Below are 20294 nucleotides of genomic sequence, written 5' to 3' on the forward strand. Positions count from 1 at the left end.
TCAGATTCACGAGGAAGGCAGCGAGGACTCTAGCTTCGAACTGACGCAATCCTCGTACTGCTCCTCAGGTGATTCTGATTGCTGCAAACACACAAATGATTAATAACCCTCCAATAGCAATACAAATTCAGATACACAGATTTAAACCTTCAAACCATGTTTTTGGATTTAAGCATTTAACACTATTAGACAATTCTTTGAAAAACACCTTATTCTGCTAATTTTGTATATTTCCCATTTGATCTTGTAATATCTGTGCAAGGTCTTAGGTCTCTCCTGCAATATTAGTAGCAAACGCACCTTGCAAATGCGCCTTCACCTAATTCCAATCACATACACTTTCATTCCCTTGTAAAGGAGTTACACAGAGCCCTTGTTTTTGAAATTCCCAATTGCAATGTAATTTCGTTCTATTTTATAATGCATTTTGTCTATGTGATGGGTTGATCCTGGCTGGACACCAGGCACCCACCATAGCTATCCTATCACTCTCTCCTCCACAGCTGGACAGGGGAATGGGAAATGAGGTTTGCGGTCAGTTCATCACACGTTATCTCTGTCGCTTCATCCTCCTCAGTGGCAGCACTCATCACACTCTTCCCCTGTTCCAGCGTGGGATCTCTCCCATGGGAGACAGTCCTCCATGAAGATCTTCAGCATGGGTCCTTTCTGCGGCGTGCAGTCCTTCAGGAGCACACTGCTCCAGCGTGGGTCCCCCACGGGGTCACAAGTCCTGCCAGAAAACCTGCTCCGTGGGCTTCTCTCTCCACAGATCTGCAGGTCCTGCCAGGATCATGCTCCAGCGCGGGCTGCCCATGGTGTCACAGCCTCCTTCGGGAACCCACCTGCTCTGGCGTGGGGTCCTCCCTGGGCTGCAGGTGGAGATCTGCTCCACCGTGGACCTCCATGGACTGCAGGGAAACAATCTGTCTCACCATGGTCTTCACCACAGGCTGCAGGGGAATCTCTGCTCCGGCGCCTGGAGCACCTCCTCCCCCTCCTTCTTCACTGACCTTGGTGTCTGCAGGGTTATTTCTCTTACATGTTCTCACTCTTCTCTTAGGCTGCCGTTTCTGTGTGTTCCGCAACCGCATTTCTCTTCCCCCTCTCTATCTGTTTTGTTTTTATTGGTTTTATTTATTTTTTTTTTCTGTCTCTCCCTCTCTCTCTCCTTTTTTTTTTTTTTTTTCTTCTCTGTGCACAGAGGTGCTACCACTATCACTGATCGGCTCGGCTTCGGCCGGCGGCAGGTCCGTCTTAGAGCCAGCCGGCATTGGCTCTATCAGATACAGGGGAAAACCTCCAGCAACCCCCACAGAAGCCACCCCTGTAACCCCCCGCTACCAAAACCTTGCCACACAAACCCAATACAGTCCAAGCCAAATTACCACTGCTTCTAAAGCGTTCAATCATGCTAGTATTGTTGATCAATTTGTACCTGGGTATTCATTTCAGCCGTAACATTTTTTAATACATTAGCTACTGTGTGAGCAGTCTGAACAGATTTCACAAGCGCCGTGGTAGCAACGGCGGCAGTAGCTGCAATAATGATAGCTGATATTATAAAGGCAATCAGCCATCCTATAAATCGTTTTGGGTGACTAATTGTCCGCTTTAAAAGCCTTGATAATTGACTTAATCCTTATTCCCTTTGTTGCCGAAATCCGGAATAAAACTCCTTAACAGCAATGAGAAGTTAAGAAGCAGGCACTCCTTTATTTCAGCGCTGGGCACACGGGGGATCGCTCCACCTACCGTGTGCACCTGTCTAGTCTAACTGTGCAGGTTAAATACACATCTGTTATACATATTCACTAGATTTCCGAGAAATGTTATACATAATCATTAGTTTTCTGAGAAACTATTAACATATGTAAATGTCCTTTACGCAAGCGCGTTGAAGGTCTCTGGTGGTCCTCAGAAGCCCTCTGGTGCTCTTCCATAGTCTTCCTCACTTGTCCGCTTCTTGACCTCTTCTTAGGTGATTCTGCGCAGTACGATTCTTGCCATCATATATTAGATTACACAAAAGTACATTCTATGTTAATTCCTTTTCTATGATTGGTCTTTTAATCATACCACCATATTAATATTCTTACGTTACAACAATCATTGGTCGATCTCACATAATCCATTAACCAGAACTTTAATCAAAGTAGGGTTTCTAAGCAACAGAACTAAGGTCCATAACGATTTCTTAAAACAAACCACTATAATTAACCAATCTGTGTTAAAATTCTATGGTTAACTGACTGTCAACAATACTTGTATTCTTATGATTATGCTTAGCACATTTTGTAATGTTCCTAAGTCTCTATAGCTACATTGCAAACTTCACACTCCTATCTCACGATTTTGTTTTAATCAAATCTTTATCAAAGTATTTGCAACACCTTTCCCATGATTTGGTCATATTTACAGGGATCCACAATTCAGCACGACATCATATTGGCATGATTACTGTAAGACTTAATTCAGATATATTCTTATGAGTAAGGTTAATTCATGCGGAGGCACAGGACAGCAAACACAGACCAATGTGATCAGGTGAAGCCCACTTTACTAGAGCATCAGACATCATTTTATACATTAGTTACATCTGTACATGCGTTTAGCTATTTTACTATTGGTTGCACACATTATTCACGCACTGTCCACGCGTCTAGTTACACTTAATGATTGGTTATATCAACACTGTACACGCGCATAAACATAAAACATAATTGGTTATACTAACTAAAACATGCGAGACTTGTCTCAGTCTAATTGGTCAAGATAAACTGCCGAATTGAGGTTGTTTGTGCCAAGTTCTCTTTATCGTGGAATGTGCACCTGTGTTTTTCTAATTGGTATCTTTCTTATTTTTTTCTTCTGTTTATTCTGTTCAAGGCCTTCTAAAGGCGTCTGGAATGCTCTTGTGACCGTTAGCTAAAAATGTTCCACAACAAATTCAGATTAGTTTCAAAAGCATGGTTACATAAAGCGATATCTAGAAATTGAGCTCCTACAAACACATAAGGATGTGAAGTACATATCATCACTGAATCTTTGTGATTCTGTGTCAGGTTCAAACTTATACAAGGAATGTTTTTTATATAGTCACCGTGGCTTAGGCACAACACCTCCAGTGGGCCCAATAAAAATGCTGCACCCGAGCCACAGTGACCCCACAAAGAAAAAAGATCAGAATTCTTACAATACTGTTGCTGGCCACTATTGCCAGGTATGCTTGTAAGAGACTGAATTGTTAACTTGAACCATTTGCCTCAAAGATGTTAGGTGTGAGGGACTGGGCTGTCATCTCAAGGAACTGTGAACTGCTTATCTCGAGCCCTTTGTCTCTGAGATGGCCTGCTTAAGCAGGACAGTCCTCTCTCCATAAGGACGATTACCAGGCCATTGAGGCATCCAGGGGAGGAAACAGGGCTGGAGCTGATCTGGCGTCGATCACGAGAAGGTCCTGTGATAGACGAAACCTGCAGCGCATGACATCATCGAAATATGCCCTATAAAAGCCTGTAGAGAAAAGCTGTGGGGGGCCTTTTTTCACCACCAAAGAATTGAAGATTGAGGACCAACGGGACGCCGCTGGATCCGTGGTGGTGACTATCCTAGCAGTCCTATCCCGACCGCTAGCTTAATTTCTACCTTTTCTTCCATTCTATCCTATCGCCACCATTTTCCACTTTTGATAATTTTGATAATAAAAGCTCTTTTGACTATACGGCATTTGACCTCGTTTGCGTCTTAATCTCGCTCTTGGGATCATATCGAAACCTTCCCCGACATTGGATCGGGACAATGCTAAAAAAAGGTATTCTTTGGAGTAGGATACACGTTGCATCATCTCGCTAGCTTGTTGTTGCATTCTCTTCAAATGTCCCTATGTGATAGCTTTTTCATTCTCGATGTGCTGCTTCCTCCTCATTTGTCTCTTCTCCTTCAAATTCAGAGTCTTCATCTGCAGGATAGGGTTGTCCGGGTGGTTTCGCCAGCTCATGATATGGCTTCATGTGTCTAGCTGGAATCCACTTGGTTCCTGTGGGAAGAAGAACAAAAGCATACCCTCGCCCCCAAGTGATTAGTTCCACAGGTCCATTCCAACCAGGTCCACTAAAAGGATCTTTATACAGTACTTTAGGTCTGTGTGAAATAGAATCAGGAGTTTTAAAATGCCGATCTATCGCTGTGCTGGCCATTAAGTCTGGTGAGCGATTTAAAAAATTCAAAGTAAACATAGCATTATCTAGCTGTTCTTGTGGTGGCATATTCCCCCTTTTTTGTTTATGCAACATGGACTTTAAAGCATGATGCGCACGCTCAATTATTGCTTGTCCAGTAGGTGAATGTGGAATTCCTGTCACATGGGATACCTGCCACTGCTGCAAAAATAATTGAGTAGATTTAGCTACGTACCCTGGACCGTTGTCAGTTTTAATGGTTTGAGGAACCCCCATAATTGCAAAGCATCGTGACCAATGTCATTGAACATCACGTGCCTTTTCTCCAGAATGAGCAGTAGCACAAATATAAGAGGAAAAGGTATCAATAGAAACATGCACAAATTTCAAGGAACCAAAGGCAGATACATGTGTAACATCACTTTGCCAAATGGCATTAGAATGTAAACCACGTGGGTTAACTCCAATGCTCACTGCATCAGAAGCAACTCTTTGACAATCTGGACAAGAACGAATTATATCTTTAGCCTGTGCTTTTGTCAAATTAAACATCTTTTGCAATGCTGCAGCATTTTGGTGAAAAAAGGAATGAGAGGCCACAGCAGAGTGGAATTGCACTGTGCCAACAGTAAAAGAGTCAGCCACGGCATTGCCTTTAGTCAAAGGTCCTGGCAGCACAGCGTGCGACCTAATGTGACAAATAAACAAAGGATAAGCTCTTTTATTTAAAAGAGTTTGCAATTCCAAAAATTTGTTGAATAAGTCTTCATCATTTATCTCCTTTAAGTAAGATCCTGGTAATCGCTGTACAACACGTACGACATTCTGAATCAGAAATAATATTGAGTGGTTCCGATGGAAATAAAGCTAAAGCGTGTAAAACAGCCTGTAATTCCACACGCTGCGTGGAACCTTGTAACAGAACAACAGACGTCTGCCATACTCCATCATCTAGCCAGGCAACTACACCTCGTCCAGTTTTTCCAGAGCCATCCACAAAAACTGTATGAGCATTAACAATAGGAGTATCTGATATTATCATCTGTGGTTTGATGTTTAATGTGTGAAGGTTTTGCAGTAACTTACATTTAGGCAGTGAGAAAGAAATTTTGTTCGTGAAGTCGGCCAATGCAATTTGCAGTGATTGTGATTGGACAAAAAGGTAACCAAAATCTTGTTTTGAAAAAGGAAGATACAAGGTATCGGGATCAAAACCAATGAGACACTGAGTGTGTGACCGTGCTTTTTGTACCACAGTCACAAACATTTCTAAAGGCTGTGTAATAGTTTTCTTTAAAGTGTGAGAGAGAAACACCCATTCCAAATATAAAATTTTCTGAGCGACTTTATCATGTTGCCCTATAATGGCAAAAGGTTGTTTTGGACCTTGTATGACATACACATCAACAGGTAAAGTTAAGTCCCTTCTATAGGCTTGTAATGTAGATATCTTTTGTGAAACTAGATTTAACTCTTCCTTGGCAGCTGGAGTTAAGATCCGTGGTAATGTTAAATCAGGATCACTTCTCAGAATATTAAAGAGATTACTTAATTCCTCTGTGGTTATACCTAACATGGGTAGTACCCAGTTTATTGTTCCTAATAATTTTTGAGTATCATTCAGAGTTCGTATATCTGTCTGCAACTTTAATGATTGAGGCTGTACTGTTCTTTCTGTAAGAATTCGCCCTAAATATTTCCAGGGCGGCATCTTTTGAATTTTTTCTGTAGCAATTTGAAGTCCAAAGGTGTGCAAAGAATTTACAAGATGTTGCACAACACTTTCCAAATACTGTGTTGTTTCTGTTGCAATTAAAATATCATCCATATAATGATTTGGAAATGCGTCTCGGCTCGGTTGAATAGCCACAGCAACTACTATCTGACATATAGTAGGACTATTCATCATGCCCTGAGGTAGCACTGTCCACTGATAACGCTGCATAGGCTCGGCGTTATTTACACTAGGCACTGAAAAGGCAAAATGTGCACAATCATCAGGATGTAAAGGAATCGTGAAGAAGCAGCCTTTTAAATCAATTACTTGTAATTCCCACTCTTTAGGGATCATTGCATGATTTGGCTTTCCCGGCTGGGTAATCCCCTGTGATGGGTTGACCCTGGCTGGTTGCCAGGTGCCCACCAAAGCCGTTCTATCACTCCCCCTCCTCAGCTGGACAGGGGAGAGAAAATATAACAAAGGGCTTGTGGGTCGAGATAAGGACAGGAGAGATATCACTCATCACTTACCGTCACGGGCAAAACAGACTCAACTTGGGGAAATTAACTCACTTTATTACAAATCAACCAGAGTAGGGTAATGAGAAATAAAACCAAATCTCAGAACACCTTCCCTCCACCCCTCCCTTCTTCCCGGGCACAACTTCACTCCCGGCTTCTCTACCAACCGCCCCCAGCGGCACAGGGGGACGGGGATGGGGTTTACGGTCAGTTCATCACACGTTATTTTCTGCCGCTTCATCCTCCTCAGGGGGAGGACTCATCACACTCTTCCCTGCTCCAACGTGGGGTCCCACCCACGGGAGACAGTCCTCCACGAACTTCTCCAACGTGGGTCCTTCCCACGGGCTGCAGTTCTTCACGAACTGCTCCAGCATGGGTCCTTTCCACGGCGTGCAGTCCTTCAGGAGCACACTGCTCCAGCGTGGGTCCCCCACGGGGTCACAAGTCCTGCCAGAAAACCTGCTCCGTGGGCTCCTCTCTCCACAGATCCGCAGGTCCTGCCAGGAACCTGCTCCAGCGCAGGGTTCCCACGGGGTCACAGCCTCCTTCGGGAAACCCACCTGCTCCGGCGTGGGGTCCTCCACGGGCTACAGGTGGATATCTGCTCCACCGTGGACCTCCATGGACTGCAGGGGGACAGCCTGCCTCACCATGGTCTTCACCACGGGCTGCAGGGGAATCTCTGCTCCGGCGCCTGGAGCATCTCCTCCCCCTCCTTCTTCACTGACCTTGGTGTCTGCAGGGTTGTTTCTCTTACATGTTCTCACTCCTCTCTCCGGCTGCCGAATCCGCCTGTCCCAACTTTTTTTTCTTCTTAAAAATGTTATCACAGAGGCGTTACCACTATCGCTGATTGGCTCGGCCTTGGCCAGCGGTGGGTCCGTCTTAGAGCCGGCTGGTATTGGCTCTCTCTCTCGAACACAGGGGAAGCTTCCAGCAACTTCTTACAGAAGCCACCCCTGTAACCCCCCCCGCTACCAAAACCTTGCCAACAAAACCAATACATCCCCATTGGTTGTAACACTGCATTTATCGCTCGTAAATCCTGCAATAATCACCATTTTCCCGACTTCTTTGGAATAACAAAAGTCGGTGTATTCCATGGACTAGTTGAAGTGACAGTGTGTCCCTGCTGCAACTGCTCTTGAATTAATTTATGTGCTTGTATCAATTTGTCCCCTTTTAACGGCCACTGATCGACCCAAACAGGCGCAGAAGTTAGCCACGTAAGTTTGAGCAGGGGTTTTACATCAGTGACGCTTAGGATAAATTTGAATTGACTGTGGTTAGGGTAATGTGCCATTGTTTCAATAAATCTCTGCCCCACAAATTTACAGATGAGTCAAGTACATAAGGCTGAATCCATGCGTCATGCTTCTCAGGCCCCTTTACTGACAAAAGTTTGGCACTTCGCATGGGCTGTCGAGTGCCTCCTATACCAACAATTGTAGAAAGAGCTATCTGCAATGGCCACGAAGTTGGCCAGTCCTGTTTTGATATTATAGAAACATCTGCTCCGGTATCTAGCAATCCCGAAAACCATCTACCCTCAATTTGCAATTTTAAAATCGGCTGTTGCTGTGTTATTTCCTGTGACCACAATACAAAAGGACTCCCGGTGCTACCAAAGCTACCGTCGCCTCGATTATTTTGCATGTTTTGAGGTACCCAACAAGGAAGCAATATTAATTGAGCTATTTTTGTGTTTGCCGGAATTGTACATGGAATTTGCATTGAAGCTAGCATGATTTTAATTTCCCCTTGATAATCTGAATCAATAACTCCAGGGTATACAATTATTCCCTGTGTTGTAGCACTAGATCGTCCAATTATTAATCCTAACACGCCATCAGGCAAAGGTCTGAATATTGCAGTCCCCGCAATATAAATCCTCTGTTCTTTTATTGAGAGGTCGGCTGCTGTTGCCAAATCCAGCCCGGCACTCCCTGTAGTTGCGGGCTGGAGGTCATAGATGGTTCTTGCGTGCTGCCTGTTTGTGTAGCGGTCCCATCGGCTAGTGGTGTCTCCACTGAATTCCAGACCCTGTTGGTTTGCGGGGCACCGGGTCTCGCGCCCCTCCTGTAGTTTCCCTGGAAGAGATTACCTTCTTTGTCAAATTTCGATTTGTGTTGATTCGCCCAATGTTATCCTTTACTACAATGAGGGCAGAAGTGATTTGCAGGTTTATCACGTTTGGATTTTTGTCGCTTAGGACAGTGCTTAGCCATACGTCCCAATTTTCCACACTCAAAACATTTCACAGTAACTTGATGAACATTTAGTTGCTGTGACAGTGCAGCAGCTAACGTTAGCTCTATGAGTTTCTCTCTGAGGAGATTGAAGCAGACGGACGCCTGTAAAGTTGAAAGCAGACGACAGACGACCCTTTACTGCTAAAACACACACATACTTATAGTCACATATTCTGCAAAGTCACTGTACACGCGCACAAGCATAAAATATGATTGGTTATATCAACACTGTACACGTGCATAAACATAAGATATAATTGGTTATACTAACTCTGTACACGTGCATAAACATAGGACATAATTGGTTATACCAATTAAAACAGGCGAAACTTGTCTCAGTCTAATTGGTCAAGATAAACTGCCGAATTGAGGTTCTTTGTGCCAAGTTCCCTTTATTGTAGAATGTGCACCTGTGTTCTTCTAATTGGCATCTTTCTTTTTTTGTCTTCTTGTTTATTCTGTTCAAGGTCTTCTAAAGGCGTCTGGAATGCTCTTGCGACCGTTAGCTAAATATGTGTCCACATATGTCCCTACATTTTGACATATCTTAATATACTGCCCAATGTCAGTAGCTCTTCCTTTAACTGACTTCAGTGCAGCCTGACAGTCCGTATTTGCATTCTCATAAGCCAATTGAAATAATAATGCTTTTGCAGCTTCCTGATTTTCTACCTGCCGTGTTATCGCGGCTTGAAGGCGATCAATAAAAGATACATACGGTTCCTGAGAGCCCTGTTGTATATAGGCAAATGAAGTGGTACTTTGCCCAGTTTCGGGTACGCGTCGTAAAGCCATGATCGCAACATGAGTGGCTTGGTCGAAAACTTGCTTTGGCAAAGCTGCTTGTGCCTGAGGTGTAATGTAAGGGCCTGTTCCTTGTAACATGTTTTGATCTATAGCTATCCCTGATGACAAGTTGTCCATAATTTGTTCCACTGACAAATCATTGTATTCTAATTGCCATACAGAATACTGAGCAGAAGTCAACACCGTTTTCATAAGCAATTTCCAGTCCCAAGGAGTCATAGTATAAGTTCCTCCAATTGCTTCCACTAGTCCCATTGTAAATGAATTGTGTAACCCATTTTCATGAATTGATTTCCATAATTCTTTTATCATTTCATAAGGTAAACCATCATGCTGTGGTGGAGTATGGGGTTTGTATATAACAGGAAAAGTGAACATAGTATCACCTTGCTGTAGAGCTTTTTCTCGACAGTGTTGCATCAAGCTATGTGTATTTTTTCCCAAATCATTAAGTGAATTGTCACATTTAGTATCAAAGTCTGGTAAAGGCGGAGCTGAAGGCACTATAGTTTTTTCTCTGAACCACTGTAAAGCAGGAGCCACAGGATTAGACAGAGGCACAGAGTTAGAGGGATTAGCAGGAGAAGGAGATACAGGCAGTGCAGCAAAGCCAGGTTCCGTTTTAAGTTCTGCAAACCCTGGAGAGGGAGTACCAGGCGATTGGGGTGGGTGGGTGGGGGACGGCAGCAGCACGGCAGCGGCCGTGGCGGCCGCAGAGGCCGCAGGAGGCAGCGGCGGCGAAGCGGGTGCAAAAGTGGCGGGAGGCAGCAGCGGGGCGGCAGGGACCTGTGTGCGGTGGTGAGGGTCGGTGACCTCGCGGAGCCCGTGCTGCCCGCCCGCTGCCTGCCTGCCTGCCTGCCGGCGGGGTGGGTGCGTTAACGGTGTTAGTGCACGCGGTGGTGGAGGTAATGAGGGATATAAATCCGGCTCTTTTTCAGAGTCCACCCTGCCTGATACAAAAGAATTATTATCAGAATCAGAATCCTGCTCATTAGCGGCCTGCTTACAGACTGTCTCCTCAAAAGCAGTATCAGGCTGTATTGATATGATTTTCACTGCCGGCTGTAAATGCACCAGCGCAGCATAAATAAATCTCCATGTCATAATTGAATTTTCTGATACACCAAATGCCAAAGTTTTTCGCGTTTGTAAATGCTCCCCGACTCTTTCCCAAACCTTGCTATCAAAAGTTCCTTTTGTGGGAAACCAGTTACAATTATCCTTTACCCATATTAAAAGCGAAGCAATTTGTCCCTCTGTTACTTTATACCCAGAAGCCCCTAAAATGTGCTGCAAAGCATTTAAGTAGAGCTTATGCTCCTGAGAAACTGATTGCCCCATGCTACCGCAATCTCGCAACTCACCCGTTCCGCAGGGGTTGCTGTTACCTATTTTCTCGGAGTCCAGGAAGGCTGGACATTCTTCAAGAAGGAAATCTTAAAGGCTCAGGAGCAGGCTATTCCCATGCGCTGCAAGACGAACCACTGGGAAAGATGACTGGCCTGGCTGAACAGGGAGCTTTTGCTGGGACTCAGGAAAAAAAGGAGAGTTTACCATCTTTGGATGAAAGGGCAGGCAACTCGGGAAGAGTACAGGGATCTTGTTAGGTCATGCAGAGAGGAAATCAGAAAGGCAAAAGCTCAGCTAGAACTCAATCTAGCCACTGTTGTAAGAGACAGCAAAAAATGTTTTTACAAATATGTTAACAACAAAAAGAGAGCCAAGGAGAATATCTGTCCTTTAATGGATAGAGAAGGGACCATTGCCACCAGAGATGAGGAAAAGGCTGAGGTACTTAATGCCTTCTTTGCCTCAGTCTTCAATAGTGAGACTAGTTATCCTCAGGATACTCTGCCCCTGAGCTGGAAGACAGGGACGGAGAGCAGAATATACCCCCCATAATCCAGGAGGAAATAGTTAATGACCTGCTACACTGTCTGGACACTCACAAGTCTATGGGACCAGATGGGATCGATCCAAGAGTACTGAGGGAGCTGGCGGAGGAGCTTGCCAAGCCACTCTCCATCATTTAACAGCAATCCTGGTCAACAGGGGAGCTCCCAGACGACTGGAGGCTTGCCAATGTGAGGCCCATTTACAAGAAGGGTTGGAGGGAAGATCCAGGGAACTACAGGCCTGTCAGCCTGACCTTGGTACTGGGGAAGATTATGGAGCAGTTCATCTTGAGTGTGCTCACATGGCATGTGCAGGACAACCAGGGGATCAGGCCCAGCCAGCATGGGTTCATGAAAGGCAGGTCCTGCTTGACCAACCTGATCTCCTTCCATGACCAGGTGACCCGCCTAGTGGATGAGGGGAAGGCTGTGGATGTTGTCTACCAGGATTTCAGTAAGGCCTTTGACACTGTCTTTCACGGCATACTCCTTGAGAAGCTGGCATCTTATGGCTTAGACAGGTGTACTCTTTGCTGGGTAAAAAACTGGCTGGATGGATGAGCCCAGAGGGTTGTGGTAAATGGAGTTAAATCCAGTTGGTGGTGGGTCACAAGTAAGATTGAGTGCACCCTCAGTAAGTTTGCAGATGACACCAAGTTGGGAGGGAGGGTTGATCTGCTTGAGGGTAGGAAGGCTCTACAAAGAGATCTGGACAGGCTGGATCGATGGGCTGAGGCCAATCGTATGAAGTTCAACAAGGCCAAATGCCAGGTCCTGCACTTTGGTCACGGCAACCCCATGCAGCGCTACAGGCTTGGGGAAGAGTGGCTGGAAAGCTGCCCGGCAGAAAAAGACCTGGGGGTGCTGGTTGACAGCCAGCTGAATGTGAGCCAGCAGTGTGCCCAGGTGGCCAAGAAGGCCAACGGCATCCTGGCCTGCATCAGAAATAGTGTGGCCAGCAGGAGCAGGGAAGTGATTGTTCCCCTGTACTCAGCACTGGTGAGGCCGCACCTTGAGTCCTGTGTTCACTTTTGGGCCCCTCACTACAGGAAAGACATTGAGTTGCTGGAGCGTGTTCAGAGGAGGGCAACCAAGTTGGTGAGGGGCCTGGAGCACAAGTCTTGTGAGGAGCGGCTGAGGGAACTGGGGTTGTTTAGTCTGGAGAAAAGGAGGCTGAGAGGAGACCTTATCGCTCTGTACAACTACCTGAAAGGGGGTTGTAGTGAGGTGGGTGTTGGTCTCTTCTATCAAGTAACTAGTAGGACAAGAGGAAATGGCTTCAAGTTGCACCGGGGGAGGTTTAGGTTGGATATTAGGAAAAAAAAAAATTCTTTACTGAAAGGGTTGTCAGGTATTGGAACAGGCTACCCAGGGAAGTGGTAGAGTCACCATCCCTGGAGGTGTTCAAAAAACATGTAGACAAGGCACTTCAGGACATGGTTTAGTGGGCATGTTGGTGTTGGGTTACGGTTGGACTCGATGATCTTGAAGGTCTTTTCCAACCTAAATGATTCTATGACTTCATTCACTTTGGATCAGGTCCAGAAAGACTACTAACTTGTGGGAATTGCAAGCCCAGCACAGGGCCATGGAGTAGAAGTGATCACTATGCAGGGCTTTCAAGACTGGCTCTGCTGTGAAATTATTGGCTCCCAAAACAGTCACACATATTGTAATTGCTTTCTGGTAAAACATACACAGTGCACTAGACAGGAAAGGCAGGCACCAGGGAGCTTTGGTTTGGTTATCTCCAGCACTGGGCTTTTAATTCCAGCAGTGGTATTGCTCTTGTCTGTTTTGCTGGTGGAAGAGCAGCATTCAGTTTCAGGAAGTCTAAACTTCACTTCAGTTGGATGTATTGATTGTTACATTGTCAGATAATTTAAAAGACAAAACATGGCACCAGAAAGCCAAGCTCCAAGTTTAAGACAGAAAAAAGAAAAAAAAACCCCAACCATAGTAGGTCACCTAGGTAATCTGTCTGGCCAAGGCGGGGGGGCCCAACATACAGAAGACTCTGATGTTTCGCCAAGTTTCACTTCAAATAGGTGGGTGCAAGGTGGGGGGATCTGTCTCTTGCTCAGATATGAGCCATCCATACATATTCTGCTTCTAAAAAAGTGTGTGGAATCAATGATCTAACTGGTCTTTTCCATCTAAGCTATGCAAGCCTTATGACAAGTTGAGAGCTTATAACAACAGAGTAATTGTTATTTCTGTGATTAAAGAAAACAGCAGGGACGTTTAATTCATCATGCACAATGGCTCGGATGGGATGATGGAAGATTAATATCATATCAGTCAAAGGAAGATGTCTAGGAACAAGAGAACTGCAACTTCTAAAGAGGTCTGAACCAAATCCAAGATCAAAAGAAAGAGAAATATCATCTTAAAAGCCTGAATGTTATATTAAAAATATCCTGTGGGTAAACTGAAGATCGTGTTTAACAGATGCGTGTAGGTATGGATGGGAGCTCCATTAAATATTAATGAGGAAAAAAAGTCTGCCATGGATTGCTTTTTCTTCCAGATAGAAGAAATAAAGAAGCCACCTAGGTTAGACAAAAGTTATAGGTTAAAGCTTAACTAGTTCAGGAGACTCCTCCCTATTAACTATTCTGAATCAAGATCACAGTAAATTCTAGCCTATTTTTAGGACATTTCATCTGGAAGCTTCCAAAAATGCTTTGCAGTACTGATTACTAATTACATTACTGATGTAACAGTCGATGTAATGGTCTGACACAAAGGTGAAGCAGGAAATCACAGCATTATCAGTCCTTACAGTACTGCTAATAATGTCTATAAGTTGGATAAACTCTCAGCATCTTTTAAAAATGTCTGAATAGTTAAATTCTTATCTAATAAAGACTGTAAATAGTGAAGTATAGTCCTGCTCTGAGCAGTCGTCGTGGTTTCAGCCCAGCCGGTAACAAAGGACCACGCAGCCGCTCGCTCACTCCTCCCGCCCCCCTCCGGTGGGATGGAGAGGAGAATCAGAAAGGAGAAAACAAAAAAAAAATGGAACCTCGAGGGTTGAGATAAGGACAGTTTACTGGGACAACACAAAAAGAGAAGTTACAACAACAACAGTATTAATAAAAGAATATACAAAACAAGTGATGCACAGTGCAACTGCTCACCACCCGGGACCCGACGCTCCACCACTTCCCCCACCGAAAGCCGAGAGAGCTCCCCCCAGCCCGCTCCCCATTTATATACTGAGCATGATGTCACATGGTATGGAATAGCTCCTTGGCTAGTTAAGGTCAGCTGTCCCGGCTCTGCCCCCTCCCAGGTTCCTGTGAAAATTAACTCTATCCCAGCTGAACCCAAGACATTATCCACCCCTTATTCTATACCATCTACATCATGCCCAGATCTTACATTTTCCAATCAACCACTACCACTTTCCTTGTCTTATATACATACATATATATATATGTATATGGACACACAGCCCCCCCCAGACAAATAGCATTCCCTTAGTCTATGGGCCATCCCTCTAATGTGTCCATCAATTTTATTTAGTCCATGACTTTGGGGCTCCATCTGTTGTAACAGTCCTTCAGGATAAGAGAGATGGTGTGAGGTGTTGGATTGTTGCATGCTGCCTCTGGAGCTTGTGGCTGGTACATTTGGTACAACCCACGCCCTTGGTCTGCAGCTCGAAGATGTTGATCTTGAGGAAATTGCTGGGCGCCAGTTCAAGTTCTATCACTGTTGTACTTGGCTCAGTTTCAAAGTCCATCCTTCAGTCATTTGGGTAATTCTTACGGTAATACCCTTGATATGGCATATAGCCACTATAGATACAATGACATACATTGGCAGGTTGTTTAGCAGTTAACATCATACAGCCTAATTCACTGGCTATTCTCTCCCAAAACCAAATCTCCTTGAGGTACACATCGAACTTCCCCATCCCTCTGCTTCACCCACCAAGTGCACCCAGGTCCTTGAGCAAAAGCAATCTCTTGGATGGGTTTGTCTCTGCTTGAGGCAGGACTAACCCAGACTGTCTTTCCTAACGTACTCCTCATGCATACTACAGGGACTTTATCTCCTTCTACAGTATGTGGAAGTCTTGGTTGGGCGGGGCCAGCCCGATTGGCAGATCCTCTAGTATTAACCAACCAGGTGGCTTTTGTTAAATGTGTATCCCAATGTTTGAAAGTTCCACCCCCCCATTGCTCTCAATGTAGTTTTCAGCAGTCCATTGTATCGTTCGATTTTTCCGGAGGCCGGTGCGTGATAAAGGATGTGATATACCCACTCAATGCCATGTTCTTTGGCCCAGGTGTCTATGAGGTTGTTTCGGAAGTGAGTCCCGTTGTCTGACTCGATTCTTTCTGGGGTGCCGTGTCGCCACAAGACCTGCTTTTCAAGGCCCAGGATAGTGTTCTGGGCAGTGGCATGGGGCATGGAATATGTTTCCAGCCATCCGGTGGTTGCTTCCACCATTGTAAGCACATGGCACTTGCCTTGGCGGGTTCGTGGGAGTGTGATATAGTCAATCTGCCAGGCCTCCCACTGTTTATATTTCATCCATCGCCCTCCATACCACAGGGGTTTTAGCGGCATGGCTTGCTTAATTGCAGCACATGTTTCACATTCATGGATAACCTGTGCAATAGTGTCCATGGTCAAGTCCACCCCTCGATCACGAGCCCATCTATATGTTGCATCCCTTCCCTGATGGCCCGAGGTATCATGGGCCCACAGAGCCATAAATAGCTCACCCCTACGTTGCCAGTCCAGGTCCACCTGAGACACTTCAATATTGGCAGCCTGATCTGCCTGCTGGTTGATTTGATGTACTTCAGTGGCCCGACTCTTGGGTACATAAGCATCTACGTGGCGTACTTTTACCACTAGCTTCTCTATCCGAACAGCAATATCTTGCCACAGTGCGGCAGCCCAGATGGGTTTACCTCTGCGCTGCCAGTTGCTCTGCTTCCATTGCTGTAGCCACCCCCATAGGGCATTTGCCACCATCCATGAGTCAGGATAGAGATAGAGCACTGGCCACTTCTCCCTTTCAGCAATGTCTAACGCTAGCTGGATGGCTTTCACCTCTGCAAACTGACTCGATTCACCTTCTCCTTCAGCAGTTTCTGCGACTAGTCGTGCAGGACTCCATACAGCAGCCTTCCACCTCCGATGTTTTCCCACAATGAGACAGGACCCATCAGTGAACAGAGCATATTGCCTCTCATTTTCTGGCAGTTTATTATACAGCGGGGCCTCTTCAACATGCGTCACCTCCTCCTCTGGAGACATTCCAAAATCTTTGCCTTCTGGCCAGTCCATGATCACTTCCAAAATTCCTGGGCAACTGGGGTTTCCTATGCAAGCCCATTGTGTGATCAGTGCGGCCCACTTACTCCACGTGGCATCAGTTGCGTGATGTGTAGAGGAGACCCTCCCTTTGAACATCCAGCCCAGCACCAGCAGTCGGGGTGCTAAGAGGAGCTGTGTTTCAGTACCAACCACTTCTGAGGCAGCTCGAACTCCTTCATATGCTGCCAATATCTCTTTTTCAGTTGGAGTATAGCGAGCCTCAGATCCTCTGTATCCTTGACTCCAAAACCCCAGGGGTTGACCTCGGGTCTCCCCAGGTGCTTTCTGCCAGAGGCTCCAGGTAGGGCCATTCTCTCTAGCTGCAGTATAGAGCACATTTTTAACATCTTGTCCAGCCCGGACTGGTCCAAGGGCTACTGTATGAACAATCTCCCGTTTAATTTGTTCAAAGTTTTGCTGTTGCTCAGGGCCCCATCTAAAATCGTTCTTCTTCTGGGTCACTTGATAGAGAGGGCTTACAATTTGACTGTAATTTGGAATATGCATTCTCCAAAAGCCCAAAACACCCAAGAAAGCCTGTGTTTCCTTTTTATTAGTCGGTGGAGACATAGCTGCTATTTTGTTGATTACATCCATGGGGATCTGACAACGCCCATCTTGCCATTTTATTCTTAAAAACTGGATCTCCCATGCAGGTCCCTTGACCTTACTTTCTTTTATGGCAAAACTGGCTTTCAAAAGGATTTGGATTATTTTCTTCCCTTTCTCAAAAACTTCTCCTGTGTTGCCCCATACAATGATGTCATCAATGTATTGCAGGTGTTCTGGAGCTTCACCCTTGTCGTGGTTTAACCCCAGCCAGCAACTAAGCACCACGCAGCTGCTCAGTCACTCCCCCCCCCACCCAGTGGGATGGGGGAGAAAATCGGGAAAAAGCAGCAAAACCAACGGGTTGAGATAAGAACAGTTTAATAGAACAGAAAAGAAGAAACTAATAATGATAATGATAACACTAATAAAATGACAACAGCAATAATGAAAGGATTGGAATGTACAAATGATGCGCAGTGCAATTGCTCACCACCCGCCGACCGACAACTCGCTAGTCCCCGAGTGGCGATTCCCCGCCCCCACTTCCCAGTTCCTATACTAGATGGGACGTCACATGGTATGGAATACACCGTTGGCCACTTTGGGTCAGGTGCCCTGGCTGTGTCCTGTGCCAACTTCTTGTGCCCCTCCAGCTTTCTCGCTGGCTGGGCATGAGAAGCTGAAAAATCCTTGATATTAGTCTAAACACTACTTAGCAACAACTGAAAACATCAGTGTTATCAACATTCTTCACATACTGAACTCAAAACATAGCACCATACCAGCTACTAGGAAGACAGTTAACTCAGGCCTGTCAGCCTGACCTCGGTACCGGGGAAGGTTATGGAACAGTTTGTTTTGAGAGCACTGAAATGGCAAGTCCAGGATAAGAAGGGGATCAGGCCCAGTCAGCATGGGTTTATGAAAGGCAGGTCCTGCTTGACCAACCTGATCTCCTTCTATGACCACGTGACCCGCCTAGTGGATGAGGGAAAGGCTGTGGATTTTGTCTACCAGGACTTCAGCAAGGCCTTTGACACTGTCTCTCATGGCGTACTCCTTGAGAAACTGGCATCTCATGGCTTGGACAAGTGTACTCTTTGCTGGGTGAAAAACTGGCTGGATGGCCGAGCCCACAGGGTAGTGGTGAAGGGGGTGAAATCCAGTTGGCGGCGGGTCACAAGTGGTGTTCCCCAGGGCTCGGTGTTGGGCCCTGTTCTGTTTAATATCTTTATCGATGATTTGGATGAGGGGATCAAGTGCACCCTCAGCAAGTTTGCAGACGACACCAAGTTGGGAGGCAGGGTCGATCTGCTTGAGGGTAGGGAGGCTCTACAAAGAGATCTGGACAGGCTGGATCGATGGGCTGAGGCCAATCGTATGAAGTTCAACAAGGCCAAATGCCAGGTCCTGCACTTTGGTCACAGCAACCCCATGCAGCGCTACAGGCTTGGGGAAGAGTGGCTGGAAAGCTGCCCAGCAGAAAAAGACCTGGGGGTGCTGGTTGACAGCCGGCTGAATATGAGCCAGCAGGGTGCCCAGGTGGCCAAGAAGGCCAACGGCATCCTGGCCTGCATCAGAAATAGTGTGGCCAGCAGGAGCAGGGAGGTGATTGTTCCCCTGTACTCGGCACTGGTGAGGCCGCACCTTGAGTCCTGTGTTCACTTTTGGGCCCCTCACTACAGGAAAGACATTGAGGTGCTGGAGCGTGTTCAGAGGAGGGCAACCAAGGGCCTGGAGCACAAGTCTTATGAGGAGCGGCTGAGGGAACTGGGGCTGTTCAGTCTAGAAAAGAGGAGGCTGAGGGGAGACCTTATCGCTCTGTACAACTACCTGAAAGGGGGTTGTAGTGAGGTGGGTGTTGGTCTCTTCTGTCAGGTGGCTGGAGATAGGACAAGAGGAAATGGCCTCAAGTTGAGGCAAGGGAGATTTAGGTTAGGTATTAGGAAAAATTTCTTTACTGAGAGGGTTGTCAAACATTGGAATGGGCTGCCCAGGGAAGTGGTTGAGTCACCATCCCTCGGGATATTCAAAAAGCAATTGGACAGGGTACTTCAGGACATGGTTTAGTGGGCTTGGTTAATGGTTGGACTCGATGATCTTGAAGGTCTTTTCCAACCTAAATGATTCTATGATTCTATCCCAGCTGAAACTAGGACAACCTTTTTCCAGTGCAGCCTGGATCAGTCCATGGCAAATAGTGGGGCTGCGTTTCCACCCCTGGGGCAGTCGATTCCAGGTGTACTGGACGTCCCTCCACGTGAAAGCAAACTGTGGCCTGCACTCTGCTGCCAAAAGGATTGAGAAAAACGCATTAGCAATGTCAATTGTGGCATACCACTTGGCTGCCTTTGACTCTAGTTCATATTGAAGCTCTAACATATCCGGCACAGCAGCACTCAGTGGTGGCGTGACTTCATTCAGGCCACAATAATCTACTGTTAGTCACCATTCCCCATTAGATTTCCGCACGGGCCATATGGGACTATTAAAGGGTGAGCGAGTTTTGCTGGTCACTCCTTGGCTCTCCAATTGGCAAATCAGCTTATGGACGGGGATCAGGGAGTCTCGGTTGGTGCGATATTGCCGCCGGTGCACCGTCGTGGTAGCAATTGGCACTTGTTGTTCTTCAACCCTCATCAACCCCACAACCGAAGGGTCCTCAGAGAGGCCGGGCAAGGAGGACAGCTGTTCAGTTTCCTCCATCTCCAATGCAGCTATACCAAAGGCCCAACGGTACCCTTTTGGGTCCTTGAAATACCCCCTCCTGAGATAATCTATACCAAGGATGCATGGGGCCTCTGGGCCAGTCACAATGGGGTGTTTCTGCCACTCACTCCCAGTTAGGCTTTCTTCAGCCTCCAATACAGCTAACTCTTGGGATCCCCCTGTCACACCAGAAATACAGATGGGTTCTGCCCCTTTATAACTCGATGGCATTAGGGTACATTGTGCACCAGTGTCCACTAGAGCCTTATATTCCTGTGGGTCTGATGTGCCAGGCCATCGAATCCACACCA

The sequence above is a fragment of the Aquila chrysaetos genome (genome assembly GCF_900496995.4).
Source record: "Aquila chrysaetos chrysaetos chromosome W unlocalized genomic scaffold, bAquChr1.4 W_unloc_3, whole genome shotgun sequence".
Classification (NCBI taxonomy): domain Eukaryota; kingdom Metazoa; phylum Chordata; class Aves; order Accipitriformes; family Accipitridae; genus Aquila; species Aquila chrysaetos.